The following is a 16,138-nucleotide window of genomic DNA, read 5'->3' on the forward strand; positions in this document are numbered from 1 at the left end:
AGGGAGAGAAAAAATTGTCAAAAAATAAATTTGAAAACTGCGCTCCAGGCCGCAAATTCCACTCTACAGAAATAATTTTTACATAGAAACGTAGGAAAATTTGTCTTCTCACTCACAATCCTCTGGTAAAGCTGTCAGAGTTATAGTTTGGGCGTACGACGCAGAGATGATCCACCAAAACCACCAACAGCCTCATTGGCTCCCATATTAAAAACGCAGATTTCGGAAAAAAGGAAGATGGAACAGTTTTTTTAGATCGCTCTAACAAAGCTATTTTTTCATTTTTCTTAAAAAAAATCATATGTAGACGTTCAGGAAGAACTCAGGACGCTCGAAGTGAAGTCGGATCAATGATAGGTATTATGGTTTTGCCAAAAATGCTTTCTGTTCGAGGCCAGAAATTCCAGTCCACCTCTGAACCTCTGCTGTCACTCTTTCATTAACAGGTGTCAGTTATTTCTGTTGATTGCTTTGATCTGATTGCCTTTGATCTTTGATGTGATTACAGTTACAGATACAAACACACATGCGCGTAAGCACGCACACTCCTCACACATGCATACACATGCTTCAAACACACACACACACAGACATTTTGAGGTTAACGGACATAGTTTGAAATCTCTGAAGAGTCTCATCATAGTGTACACACACCGGCAGTAGCCCCCGTGGCCCTTTCAAAATTTCTCCAGATGAAATTTTCTAGTTTAAATGTGCTATACAAATAAAGTGAATTGGATTGGATTGATATCCGACTTCTCTGCTTGGTGACATGACGTGTCCACATATTGAATAAACTGACAAATCAGCAGATCGAAAGGAGGCGACTTCTGGAGAGATCTACCTACATTTTTTAAATTAAAATTAGGTTACGTTATAAAAATGAGTATAGGGAAAGTAGACTTGGTTCAGCCTTCATGATCTGACCAGCCTACTGTCATGTCAGGGATGTGTGGAATTAACCCAGAGACTCTGTAAACTGCACATTTATTGACATATTGTAATAAAGTGAAGTTAAACGGAGAACTTTTCCCCATCAAATGATCGGCGCAGATAAATAGGTGAGGATTTTGTGTTGGAGTCCGATCATTTAATTTAAAATAAGGTTTCCTCAATGCATTTCTCCACACCACTGGTTCATCCTTTTGTAAATAAAACCCTTAAAACTTTCCCAGTGTCTGCCTTCCTGCATTTGGGTTCACAAAACTAGTCAGCTACCGTCTGGACCACTTGTACATTGTGTTTGTGCCTCAGAGAGCCACTTGAGATTGAATCTGTGCCAGTGGTTCTTGCATGAGGCCAGATGTTTTCTATAACTGGGCATCTTGACACATGATGAACCCAGCCACTGGGAGCACTGGGATTCATTCCCCAGTGGCCATGGTCAGCTAATTAGCTTTGAGTGTCAGGCCGGTATTAAAACTGACTGCAAAAGCAAGGGGCAAATCAAAGCAAAAGCTTCAAACAGTAGAGGAAAAATGATCATGGCAGGAAAAAGAAAAAGTGGGTCTGGGTGAAAGAGCATTAAACACTACAGTAGTTTATTTCAGTGATGTTCACCAGCAAGGGACATGTTCGCGTCCCTTGGTTGAAACATGCTAGCTAGGCTTAGAACCTCATAGTATCACAATGAGCCTTCTGAACTTTACTGTAGGTTATAAAAACAAATACATGTCAACACTTAATCAAGCTTTGCAGTAAAGCAGAAAGAATCTGAATGGAAATTGTATTTACGTACGCCGTTTTTCCTGTACACACCACATGTATGAAAAGTTAACTTGGGCAATCCTTCCAGCTGCCGTGAACAGGCACCGCAAACTATTGTTTGGTAGAAACTTCTGTCTTTTATGCTCCGTTTAAAACGTGTTTCATATCTAAACTAAAACTACACCAACTGGCATCGTGTTTACAGTTTATAGCTCTCGGAGAATGGAGTAAGATGCTTTTTTTACACCCTCAATAACCCGTTCTAAATATGAGGGGATGGAGGATTTTTATCATCCATTATTATATTTTAGATTTCACCTGCGTACTGCTGCTTACTTGTGCAATAATAATATGTTGAAGTGTGTATTTTTTTTAAGTCTGTCTATTTTCTAAGATTGTAGGTATATTTTCTTAAATCTATATATTTTTGTTATTTCCGCCAAACCGAATTTCCCTCCATCCATCCTAATACAGCGACTGCTTAGGGCCCCGTGGCCACTAGGGAAATATAGATATAGACATAGAAAAACCCATGCTGCTGGTTTCAGAAACATTTGGACAATGCCACATTGACAAGATATTTGAGATTTTTTGCAACAACAAATCACAGATGATACTCCTAAATCATAACATATTACTTTGTATGACTCCTTAAAATAATTTTAATTTCAGCTAATAATCATCTTTAATAGTCTCCTGTGAATTAAATTAAATAAAAAGTAAGATGCAGTGGCAGTTCTAGACCAATTTTACTGTGGGGGCCAAGGAGGGGCCAGTGTTTAATCAGAGGGGCACATTAGCACATAAAAAAATGGCAAAGATGATATTTAAGCATTCAAAATCTTTATTTTAGCTCATTTAAACATCTCATTTAAGTATATTTGGAAGATACAAATACATTGATTTAAATAATGAGACTCACCAACAATGACATTTCTCATTTTTGTGCACAATCACTTTTTTATTTTGAAAGTGCAGTAAAAACAAAGCAGACCAAAAAAAGACACAAAAAGACAAAAAAAGACAAAATGACCAAAAAAGACACAAATTACCAAAAAAGACGCAAAATAACTGAAAACGACACAACAGACACCAATGACAAAAAAAGACAGAAAAAGACACAAATGACCAAAAAAGACACAAAATGACTTACAAAGACATGTAAAGACATGAATAGGATTCAAAAGTGGACAAAATAGCCCAATGAGTCCATGAGTCCTGGTTTCTAAAACGTGAAACATTTATCTGAGGAATGTAGTGAATTGTGAAAAGCCTGTTGGATAAATTAATTAACATTTTGTGTCAGGGTGTTTGTTTTTTCCAGGGTCACGACCAGATCTGTGCAGACTTTTGAAATTGAATCATTTTTAACTTTTTTATTTATAGTTCAACCCCTCTGACAACATCTAGGTATAGACGCCATCTCAACTCCTTTTCAACGTTGAAATATTTCCTGGCTGTCATAACTCAGTCAAATTTTGACCCACATATGCAAATATGAAACACATTTAATATCATTCAGTGTGACTTACACTTCCTGGGGATATCATTATCTTTGATGTGCATCACATATAAATGTCCATAAATCCTCTTAGAGATCAGAGATAAAAAAAATGCTTCAGAACTTGCCAGAGAGAATTTTCTTTAGTATCAAAGTAATCCAGTGATCGATGTCTGTAGATCCATGGCTACACTGCAAACACAAGCTGCTAATAGCCAAGGTTGACAAATCCGATACAGCATAGTATCGCAATGTTTTTCATGGTGATATTATATTGATTCATGGCTGCCAAGTACTGATATTTTTTAAATAATAATTAATGGAAAATATGAAGTGAATTCTACGGTACTTAAAATAAAATCAATTTGTGGCAGATCAGCCTGCTTATAACACAAAATACCATCATTAACCATAAGTGTGCAGGTAAGATTAGCCTTCTAGCTGCTAGCTATAGCCTGCTAGTTGCTAGCTATAGCCTGGTGGGTACCACACTAGAGTTACAGTTAGAAATAGCAGCTTATTAACATTAATTTACACAGTTTATGTACATTTGTTGTTTGTTATGCATTATTTTCTTACCACCCGCAGCACTTCCTGGTTGGTGAAAGGACCCGAGGACAGTGAATGCTGCCCTTTTATTTGCCTGTGTTGAATGTGGGACATAATTGGGCCGAACCAATGTTTCCTTTATTCCTCTTTGTTTCAGGGCTCATGGGTTGAAGTATTGCTGTAGAATATGTATCACCATGTTGATTTAAGCCTAAAATATCTGGGTGATGATGTCCAATGTACTTATGTATACATTTAAACATGAATTAAGGGGGAGGAGCTTAGACTTTATATTGATGGTATTTTTGCTCACTTATGGTAGTCGCTGACCCGTGCTGACCCCTTGTAGGAGATTTATTTTTTGTTTCTTCTTTAATATCTATTTGATGTGTTTGTAGTTTTCTTTTGACATAAATAGTTCTTGTGGTCGACCATAACAAATTGGATTTTTTCACCTTCCCTTATTGACTGCGGCTTGTCATTATCTCCGTAAGGCTTTTTTTTTACAAATCGGTTTTTGGGGGAATTTTTTCCAGTCTGCCAAATGGTAGTGATGGGATAATCATACCTCAAGGAGTGTATTGACACACTGCACAAACTGTGTCGGCACTGTATTGATACTGTGCTGGTCACCCGAAAGTGCCCCCTGCAGTAGTTATAAAATCATTGCAAATAAAGACATTCCTTGGTTGTGTAAATGCTAAACTGAGTTGGTATGTAAAATAAAGCAAATTTGAGTTACAATTCAGAGTTACAATTTTTAACTTATGTACACAATTTTGTAAACTTAACTGTTAAATCATATGAAATAAAAGACTTGATAAAAGAAGTGATTTGTTTATGCATTTTTATTGAGGAACAATAGTTTTTGTAGTGTCTTTGCTCCGTGGCGATTTCTCCTCTTAGACACCAGTTCCCCTGCCTTAGAAAAGACTCTTTCACAAGGCACAGATGAACTTGGTGAGCACAGAAATTTAAGTGCGAGTTTATGAAGGTGTGGATAGGTTTTCTCATTGTTTTTCCAATATTGCAACGGGTCTTGTTTCCTGGGTATGTTGCCTTCTGCCAGGTAGCGTTGGACTTCTAATATGGAATCTGCCGTTGCATTGGAGGTCTTCTTGTTCCCCTCAACCTCCATGTCGAGGGTTTCCCAGAGATTGTGCCCTAAAAAAAAAGTTAAAGTTAATAATTAGTTTATATCACATGACAAAGTGCCACAGAAATATTCATACCTGAACTGGGTTCTGATCCATGTGAGGAGCTAGGCTCTTCTTCTGCTGGGTCAGGCTCTTGGCTCCTCATTTCTTCAGCACACTCCAACTTTAGTCTTTTGACTGCTTCAGTTGCCTTAAGTGTACTGACGAATCCAATCATTTTGAACCTAGGATCCAGCAGTGTTGCCAATATTTTATTTTACACCAATAAAATATAGTTATATAGTACAAAAACATAACAATCACCTTTCTTAAACATACCTTCCTGCTTGGTAGAACATACGAGGGTATAATAAGCTTCAGCAGCTCCCTGAATCCCTCGTTCTCAACAAAGCTGAGTGGCTGACAGTCTTTGATGATCATGTTGACCACTGCCTCATCCACTGCTTGCTTAGGACCTGCAAGCCAAAAGGAAATATTTTGTTAAAAGCTTATTAAAGGTCTGTAATTTTTAACAAACAATATTAGAGTCACACAAAGCATTTTGATGATAGATAGATAGATAGATACTTAATTAATCTCGAAGAGAAATTCAACAAAAAGATTTGTTCCCTGACCGGGAGTCGATCCCGGGTCGCAGCGATAAGAGCACCGAATCATAACCACTAGACCACCAGGGAGTAATAACTTCTTCCAAGTCACAATTTTTTGAGAAAATTTCAACATACCTGGGGTACTCTCACGAGTACCTGCCACTTCTTCAGTGCTGCCATGCCGAGCTCTATAATGCCTCAGCATCGATGAAGTGCTCGTATTGATGTTAGATAGCTCTGTAGAACAGAGCCGACACTTCACCTACAATAACGTAAAAAGTTTATTTATCTGAAAACAATTCAAACCTCTTACCAGAATAGAGTAAAAGCTACGGTGGCGCATTGCATTCACTTGTCAAAGATGAATGACAATGACACGACATAGGGTGTCTTTATCTCGTTATTACGAGATAAAATGAATAAAGCAACTGTAAGGCTCTTTCACTGACTATCATATGTAACACAGGTGACGTTGCGCCACCCTAAAAAACATATACTATATAATGGAAAAACTAACAATTAACAATGGAGAATTAACAATAACAAAGGAGAAAAAGATTTACCTTGTTTGGCGTCACAAGATCGAAATTATTCCACACCGGAGAAAACTTCCTTGAACGATCCATATTCACGCAACTGCAAAACTCCATCCAACAAACCCACGACATGTTGGTGCAGTTTGTTTCCTTATAAACACACTTTGGCACGACACATCCAAACGATACAGTTCCTGTATCAGTCACGTGATTCGTTCTTAAAGCAATACACGCACCGATACGGGGTTTCACTCTTGGGCTCTCGGGACAGTGCTGACGCAGCAGTGTCGCTCGTCCCATCACTACCAAACGGCAACCTACCCTCACTCTGAGTCAGAGTGTGACACAATTGTATTATTCTGGTGAGGTCAGTAGAGGTGACGGTCAGCGTGACAGAAGAAGTTGGTACAACAAAGATGGCGGCACCGGAGAAAAAAATAAGGACAGCCCCGTCCATGTTTAAGTCAAGTGTTTGGACTCATTTTGGATTTTCTAATAAGGAAGGGACGAATGAGATGGAAATGACACATGGAGTTTGACACATGGAGTTTGCAAGAAGTGCTGCATGAAAATAAAATACTCGGGGAATACAACAAACTGGCTCATCTAACTCGGCACCATCCTGAGATAGCATCAACTGATGACGCCAAAGCTAACGCTACATCATCGCTACCGAGAAACCTGATGACGCCAAAGCTAACGCTACATCATCGCTACTGAGAAACCAGCCGACACTGGACTCACTGAGTCTGACTAAACCCAGTTCAGAACGCAAAGAAAATAAGTCTTTGCACATGAAGAAAGCAATGGATGTGTTGAGGCCATACAACGTTGTGGAAACGATGGTTTTAGCTACATGCTAAAGACAGTGGAACCAGGTATGTGACTCCGTCGCAACGTTATTTTACAGACACAGCCGTATCAGAGCTATACACAGCAGTGAAGCTTGAAGTTGAGGAAAGTTTGGTAACAGCAGAAATATTTGTGATAACTTGGCGCGGGCAGTAGATTCATATGTGACTATAACCGCTCATTATGTGACATGACAGGAAGCTTCTGTCTCGTGTTCTTTAGACTCGAGCAGAACATTACAGTCACACCGGAGCAAATGCTGCACACCTCCTGCAGGATGCAGCAGAAGGATGGGGGATAAATCTGATGGTCGTTACAGACAACATTGCTAATGTTTAATTCTAATTTGAAGTAACTTAATTCCCCATTTCTTAGTTGCTGAAGGGATTGCACAATTAATCTTGAACAGTTACAATTTGCATTGTTTGCATTGTTGCATTGTTTTGCAGACAAACTTAGCACCCCCTGCTGGAATTTTCGGTAGAATGCAGCTTAAGGCACTTCCTGGTTTGCCTCCCTGCTCAGACCCGGAGGTTGTCAAAGTCAGGCTTAGCAGGAACCAGGCGGCAATGTCCATGTAAAATTTAATTAGATTTTTCTATGAAGGTTTAGACAAAATATGCATACATTGTTTTCATCATATTTGACCTGCCATTATGAAAGAATAAACGTTCTATTATTTTGCCTAAGAACATACAAACTGAATTGAGTCTGAAATTGTCACAATCAGTTTTGCCCAAAAAAACAACCATTAAATATGTGTGTGAGTACATAATTCACCTAAATTAATTAAATCCATAAATGGACAGAAATAATGAGGACACACATGTATGTTCCCCAGAAGATGAACAAGGACATCTAGCCTGAGCCAGCAGGTCGAGTGTCCTGTTTGTCCAAAACTCATTTTATGATCAAATACCTGTTAAAATGACAGCCACTACTAACTCCAATCTAACTGCAACCACCAACCCTGACAAAAGAAGCCAATGAAGAGAATAGAATAGATTAGAAGTGCCTTAAACCTGCGTTCTTTCTAATAGCCAGCAGGGGGCGACTCCACTGGTTACAAAAAGAAGTGAATTTATATGTAAGTCAATAGAAAAATGACCCTACTGCTCACTTGATTTGTTATCTCAGCAAATCTCATAATAATTTTATAATTTGAATCACTTGTTTCAGGTCCTCTTCATTACAGCATTATGTTAATTTGATAGATTACGGTCCTATTCAGGGGGACGTCATGTAGGACTACACTGTAAGTTAGCACAACAAAGGAAGCCAGTTGTCTGCTCAAAAACAAGTTGGTGAGTTGTTGTTACTTATATCTTTAAGTTGGGGTTCACAACAAGGGACAATAGTTCTGATAACTCTTATTTCTTTGTTGTGAAATTCGGTCATTAGCGAAAGCTAGCGGCTAACTGATGCTAGCGGCTAACTGACGCTAGCGGCTAACTGACGCTAGCGGCTAACTGATGCTAGCGGCGCTGCTTGTTACAGCTCCAAGAGTAGCCATTAGCGTATCAATGCTAACTCAAAATTGTGGTCGCAACATTAGCTGACAAAGTTAGTAGAAGTAAGGATTAAAAGTTATTACAATGTAAAATTATAAATTAGTACAACTTGCAGTTGAGTTGACAAAAATCTGAATTCAGAGTTGAGCAAACTCAAAAACAAAACTTAAAATATTTAGTTTAATTGTCCAACTTAAAATTTCATCGAAGTTTGTTGCCTTGCAATTTTGAGTTCACCCAACTTTTCTTTTTTTGCAGTGTATGTCCATTATTTTCTAACAGTCTCACTCCAGCTCAGCTGAGCATTGTCCCTGGGACTTACCTTTTTCCCTGCATTAATGTCATATTCACCTGTCAGGATCTATCATCTCCACCGCTGTCATGTCTGTTCCCAGAGCCTGCTGTGTCCTCTGCCTGGCCAAGTCATAAAAATGAATCTGATATTAAATTTTAAAAGTAATTTTGGAATACTTAAGGGTTCATCTTCAGGATAACTCTGACTATGTGACTTCACTGTACAGTTTAAGAGCAAATAAAGCATGTGCTAAATTAACATTATAATATTCTAAACTTTCCTCATATTTGAACTATCATGAAAAAAATATCCAGAAGTCACATGAAATCTTCAGTTGATTCTTGTTGATGGTGTCCATGTCAGATTAGTAAATTCCTAAATGGAAGTGTCAGAGGTCATATTAACCAGATATTTCAAGTCACTGATGGATTTTTTTTTTTACAATGATGGAAAAATCTAAAGACCTGCAGTTAAACCTCAGGTCATAACACATGGATTTCAAGTATAACAACCTGTAATAATTTGTTTAACCCTCTGGAGTCCATCTATTTTTTGAAAATACACTGATCATGTTTTATTTACAGTGATAACTTTATTTATGTATCATATGTAGACAAGCTTCATCCAAGTAGACATGTTTTAGATGTTTCTGCTGTTTTTGTGTGTATAAATAGTGGGGGGAAAATGGTACATTTATATAAAAAAAACCTATGTCCTTTGTTTGTATTTTGGGTTCCTGGCAGCTTTATACTTGTAATTAAAAAAAAAAAAGAAAAATCTGACTGATAGCCAAACTTGTGTTGAGAAAAAGGAGGCATGCATGTGATGTAAGGAGTCCTGACACTAATTGTGAAAACAGACAGCAGGTTTACCCCCACACTGTGTGAAAAATTAAATTATGGAGATGTTTAATTCAAAGCAGATAATTTGGGGCTGTTGATGCCGGTGGGGATTTTGGCAACAGAATCTGTAGTGAGAATGTGATGTAACCCATGGTGTAATGTTTCCAGCTACATGGATAAACAACCTGAGTCTCTTCTCACAGTATATGAAGGTACTTAATCGTATATTTGTAGGCCAACCCGGAAGTAGCACAAGGCACAAACAGTAGACACAAGTCTTGTGTATCGGTGTATTAATCCACATTTCGATAGGTCATATAGTTTTTTATCAATCCCTGTTCAATGACCATGATCCTTTTTGGAGAAATTCTGAGATTATAATGGGTGTGTATTGCACGGAATGTTCGTGTCAGAGTGTGTGATGTCATCGCTCAGAGTGTAGAGGGAGAGGTAAAACTGTCCAAAAATAAATTTGAAAACTGCACTCCAGGCCACAAATTCCACTCTACAGAAATAATTTTTACATAGAAACGTAGGAAAATTTGTCTTCTCACTCACAATCCTCTGGTAAAGCTGTCAGAGTTATAGTTTGGGCGTAGGACGCAAAGATGATCCACCAACACCACCAACAGCCTCATTGGGTCCCATATTAAAAACCCAGGAAGATTTCGGAAAAAGGGAGATGTAACAGTTTTTTTAAGATCGCTCTAACAAAGCTATTTTTTCATTTTTCTGAAAAAACAAACAAACATATGTAGACGTTCAGGAAGAACTCAGGACGCTCAAAGTGAAGTATAGTAGTATATACATGCATCACTGTAATTTTTGCATTTATTTTTTGTAAAAATACTTTCTCACTGTTAAATGTACTAAACACCATATCGCTAACAGAAATATACTGTAATATTTAATGGTAAAATCTTTAATTTATGCAGCATTTATAAAGTATTTTCTTGTCAATGATATGATAGCAGCATTTCTTTTGATGGAAAAACGTTTTATTTATACGATAAAAAATTTAATAAAATGGCAATCAATGCATTTAAAAATGAATTAAACAAAGTGTGTTGGGTGCAGCAAGATGTAACTAAGTGTACCTTTATTTCCACACAAAACCTTTAAGATGACAATGAGCTCAATGAGGAATTATGCTCTGACATCCATTTTACAAATATGACTTGCAGTATCGGGGACACACCTCATCCTGTTGCCCTCTGAAATGAAACAAACAAAGATGATTGACTTTGACACGCAGGCAGAACTTTAAAAAAAAAAAAAAGAACTGAACAACGCCAACATCCATTTTCTGAGTCAGCAGCTGAATGCTCTGATCATATTGTCATATCATCAAATGGTGAATGCTTTGTAACGTTACGGTCTGGTCCCCGTCTGAGCAGCTGTCTGGGTGTTTCAAGGTTATAATAGTTTTGGATTTTTCATTAGTTTTAGTTTCAATTTCGTTGTGATTCTTTGTTTTCAAATTCAGTTAGTTTTAATTCATTTTTAGGGTGAGTTTGCTAGTTTTAATTAGTTTTTATTTTTTGGAAAATGCTTGGTTTTAGTTTAGTTTTTATTAGTTTTAGTGTTAGTTGTTTTGTAATGGGGTATTTGTTGGGTGCCATGATTCAATAAGGTCACAATAAATGTTTCCTTTATTTCCAGGGTTCATACGGGTGCTTGAAATCCTTGAAAATGCTTGAATTTAAATGTTGTATTTTCAAGGTTTAAAAAGGATTTTAGATAAAGTGCTTGTAAATGCTTGAAGTTCTTACTGTATTTCTTTTGCAATCTGACTATATCCATCTATAGACTATAGATAATCACATGTTCAATGTAAAAAATAATGAGTAGCCTATCTGAAATGAAGACCGTTCCTCCTAAAAGTGTAACACCATCTCTGTTGGTATGGTTCAGTCAAATCTCCCCTTTTTAGTGTGTAAGAACTTATCTTACACACTTAACATTTATCTTAACTTATTGCATGTTTTAGATGAAAACATGCAGTTTACAACAGGTGGAAGATACTGGAAAAGACTGAAAATTTACCTTGAAAGTCCTTGAAAAATGCTTGAATTTGACCACTGCTAAAGTGTACCAACCCTGTATTTCCTTTGTCTGATCCATCTCAGCCCCAATAAGTTTATTAAGTCATAAAACCAGATAGATGAAATAGATTTCATATCAACCAAAAAGGTTTACGAAGGACATTTTCACTTTAATTTTAGTTAGTTTTGTAACCACAAAATACAGTTTCAGTTAGTCATCGTTTTTTTTAAAAACTCGTTTTTATTTCAGTTAACAAAAATGTTTTTTTCAATCCTAGTTTTCGTTATTTTGTTAGTTTTCGTTAACTATGATAACCTTGTTGTGTTTACAGGCACAGAACTTTTGCATGACAAGTCTTTTCACCCAATTTTAGTCACTGTAGGAGCCAATATTATGTTAAAGACAGTTGAGATTGTTACTGTAGACTACAGCGTGTTTTATATTGGTTTATTGCCTTTTATTGTGTAGTTGAAATTTACCACAGCACCTGAAGTAGGCGCTGAGCATGCGCATTACTGTTCTGAAGGACTTGGTAAAAAGGTAAAAAGCAGGGTTTGTCTCTACACACAAAGCATTTAGAGAGCAACCCTTGACTGCAGTGCACCAGCTACAAACCCAGTCACAAGAACAATAAGAGCATTTCTGCATCCATCTCCATGTTAACATCAGAGGGGCTCTGAGCCCAGTGTGGAGGATTTAAACACTGGCTCCTGTTCATGGATCCTGTGTGCCAGGCCTCCTGCTGGCCAGTGTGGAGACGTTAGATTGCTGCATCAGTTTCCAGAGAGATGTTGGGGCCTGTGGTGTTATTTGTAACACCAACACTTGTTGTGATCCTGGAAGGAGCTGTTGGACCTGGGCGACTTATTTTCTGTGTTGTAATCTGGCAGCCACATTCTGCTCTATGGTGGTTAATGTACCAGTGCTTTTCTGTGGTTGTACCTTGTAAGATTTGACATGATAAACATTTTGTTTTTTACAGTTTTGTAATTTGTCCTTGATTTTTAATGCACATAATGTGCTTTTTTTTTAACCCTTTGATGCACAAAATGGGTGTAAAGTGACCCGACTTTTTATGTTCTATATCTTTGCAATAAATTAATTTCATCATTCAGTATTCCAGGTTTTCCTCAATCAACTTGTTTTTGATCATCATACATCCTATTTTTTTGTTTTCATTTCTTATTTTTGTATTTAAAAAAATTCATTTTGGGGTATTGTGTGTATAATTTGAAGGAAAAATGAATTTAATCAATTTGGAATAAGGCTGTAACATAACAAAATGTGTAAAAAAAGTGCTGTGAATACCTTCCAGATACACTGTATGTGTGACAAAATGATACATAAACATGTTAAATATATTAAATATATGAGTGTTCGGCCCCTCTTACTGCTAAAGTAACTATTTGACAAAAACAAATTACTATTATTATAGTATTAGGTTATTTAATTTTAAAACAAATTTGGATGAATGAGTCATTTTTGACCCATGTCTGTAAAATTGATGTAATAAAGTATGAAAGGAAAAATGGATATCATGCCTGGCTGTAATTTAAAAAGAAAAAGATATTTAAAGAATACTTGGACTTGGAAAATAAATTGATTTAAAATAGAGAGCAATAGAGAAATGAATGCGGGTCATTTTTGACCCATGTCTGTTCAATTGATGTAAAAATACAAAACATTTTTTCTTCAAGTATGACAGGAAAAATGGATATAATGCCAGGTTGTAATTAAAAAAAAGATATTTAAAGAATACTTGGAATATTCAATCATAAGATGAATTGATTTAAAAAAGAGAGCAATAGAGAAATGAATGTGGGTCATTTGTGACCCATGTTGTGCTTTAGTAGGTGTGTCCATATGTTGAGCATCAAAGGGTTAATGACATTTGAATTTAAATGACCTCTCTCTCCCATCTGGGCCCAAACACGTCACACATGTTGCTAGAGTGGAGATGATGTAGCTCCACTTCATTATTTCAGTGAATCCGCTGGTGACAGATTCAGTCAGTCCCATTTCCACCTTCCTCTCTCACTGTGTGTCCGTTAAAACAGAGATAAAACATGAGGAGCAGGGCTGGCTGGCTTATGTTGCTGCTTTCAGGGTCACAGTCCGTTTGATGCCCATGGTGTTGGTTGGTTGCTACGGGCTACGAGGCAGAGGCGAGATTGACTGATGGTGGCATGCGCTCTCTTTGTGCGGAAACTCAAACTGAAAAAAAAAGAAAGAAGAGGAAAGACAGGAGCCAAAGCAGCATGCCAGCCACAGACAGGCATGTGTGCTGCAGGCTGACACACAGGCTCCCCACAACAAACTGGGCCATGTTTGAAAAGCTTAATTGCAGCTGCCTGCTGTGTTTAGAATAATATAACCTCATTGTAGTGCACTTGTTTGAACTTCTGGTAAAGATCCACCGTCTATGGAAAAATGACTCCTACGTCTTCTTTCCTCAGGGAGCCTGACGAAATCGTATTCTATCACCAGAGGCAGGGATTTCACCCATAAATCCTCAACCTTTAGGAATGGCCTATATATTGCAGCTCATGCTGCATAAGACATATGGGAATAAGTGGTTTCTGCACTCTTATTTCAATGGGACACTTTGCATGTATATGCTTTGTTGCTAAGTGCAGCAGATTGTAATAATCCTTTTTAAGAGTATACTGAAAATACATGCAAGTTGATGGGAATTTTCAGCTAACGTGCTAAGCCTATGAAGGAGGTGGGAATCCGATTTTGGAAATGATGCAGAAGAGGGAAGAATTAATACTCAGTGCTCAGCTACAACCACTCCTCCATAATGCATATCATGAATATATTCCACTACTGAGTACTAATGAGATGCAAAGAAATCTACAAATGAACCAAAATAGATCATCTGGCCCTGACACATTTTCTCTCCATTTGGTGGCCAACATGCAGCTGTGATCAAAGAGCACTTCTACACAGGGTGGCAAGGCCGACCCGGTCTCCCACTGAAAGGTCACAGGTTTGATTCCCACGGCAGCCGGCACGTCAGTTATCAGTCAGTTACCCTGCTGAGCGCCTACCTGCTCGCTTTCTGCAACACACACTGGATGAACGCCAAAAATGTTAATGTGGTGCACAGAAGCCCCCGAGGACGTGACATGTTTCCTGTTGCAAACATAGCTTGTCGTGACAGTCCAACCATCTGGACCATGGGCTCCGTGCTCAAGGCCAGATGAAAGACATTTGCTCGCTCTTTTGTATTTTTTTTCTCCCCCTCCATCGAATGCAATTCTGTGCTGACCTGATAATCTGACCTAGTTGAAATCAGCAGTGAAGATATTTTGCAAATTGCATTGCCGACCCTATTTGCACATAAATGTTTCCCTGCAGCTACGCACCGCCTTTAAACCACAACCCACATTCTGAAGCAGACCTCCGAGGAGGAGGAGATGCTGAGGCCATGTCTAGGTGCTTGTCTTATCACTATCTATTTCATAATATTTTGACTCATGCTGTTTGTGTAGCATGACAGCTGCTGCACAACCTGCACACCACAATCAGTATAATTTGGTTCAATGAGGAGCATAATGCCGAAGGATTCCATAATTACTTGGTTATTCCCATCATAGGCTACAGCAGTGCTTCTCAACCTTTTTTCAGTGATGTACCCCCTAACCAGGGCAAAGCATTTTTGGTTGGAAAAAAAAAAAGTTAAAAACAGAGCGCTGTGCCATCAGTGTCTGATTTATTAAACTTTGAATTTTGCATGTGTTTATCAGTGACTGCTACGCTTCAACCACGACTCCATCTTTGAGTTTTACAGTGATTGACAGGTGATGCCAGGTGATTGACAGGTTGGGTCCAACCATCCTGGTGTGGGGGAGACTCAAATAGCCTACTGAATATAAAATGAATTTTATGAACTTATACTTATATTTTTTCATAAAATATTTAGTAAATAATTATTTTTAAAGGATTTTTGCATCGGTGTTAATTTTTTTTTTCAATGCATATTTTAAAATCTCACGTACCCCCAAGGGGTGGGCACTCCAACTGGGCTACAGCAACTGAATTACTTGTCCTACTGATGAAAATTGTTGCAGCAATAATCTTAAAACTACTGTATGTTACATTAGTCATTCATGGAATCGGGACAGGAGGACCAAAATACAGTCAACACTTGCAACTGCTATCTTTTTACACCAGGGTTTCCTGCAGACCTTATTTGGCCAGGCGCCCCGCCCGGCCTGAAATATGTAGCGCCCGGGCTAGAATATCCGGCAAAAAAAAAAAAAAGATGCAATGCATTCAAGCGACACGGCAGCTTGAGAACTAATCTACCAGCACGCATAGATAGATGTGTGTTATAATGAGTTAATGTTGATTAATGTAGTGCTGCGCTGTCTGCCTGCAGTGCATTCTGTGCCATGTATCTCTCTCTCTCTCTCTCACACACACACATCATCACTCTCATATACAGTTTGTAAAAACAATAAATTGCTAATGTGTTAAACATTAACTACTTGTGTTTTTTTCTATTTCATTTGAAAACAGGAAGTATTTTATTTATTTATTTTTT

At 37.8% G+C, this 16,138-nt stretch overlaps 1 non-coding gene across 1 annotated transcript; it reads right to left on the reverse strand.

Annotated features, from left to right (window-relative positions):
- Positions 1–5,519: 5,519 nt before the first annotated feature.
- On the reverse strand, positions 5,520–5,591 carry trnak-cuu (transfer RNA lysine (anticodon CUU)). Its single transcript has one exon. It is a non-coding gene; the product is annotated as a tRNA-Lys (tRNA).
- Between the last annotated feature and the right edge of the window lie 10,547 nt (positions 5,592–16,138).

This window comes from Centropristis striata, chromosome 7, assembly GCF_030273125.1.
Source record: "Centropristis striata isolate RG_2023a ecotype Rhode Island chromosome 7, C.striata_1.0, whole genome shotgun sequence".
In the NCBI taxonomy this organism is placed as follows: Eukaryota; Metazoa; Chordata; class Actinopteri; order Perciformes; family Serranidae; genus Centropristis; species Centropristis striata.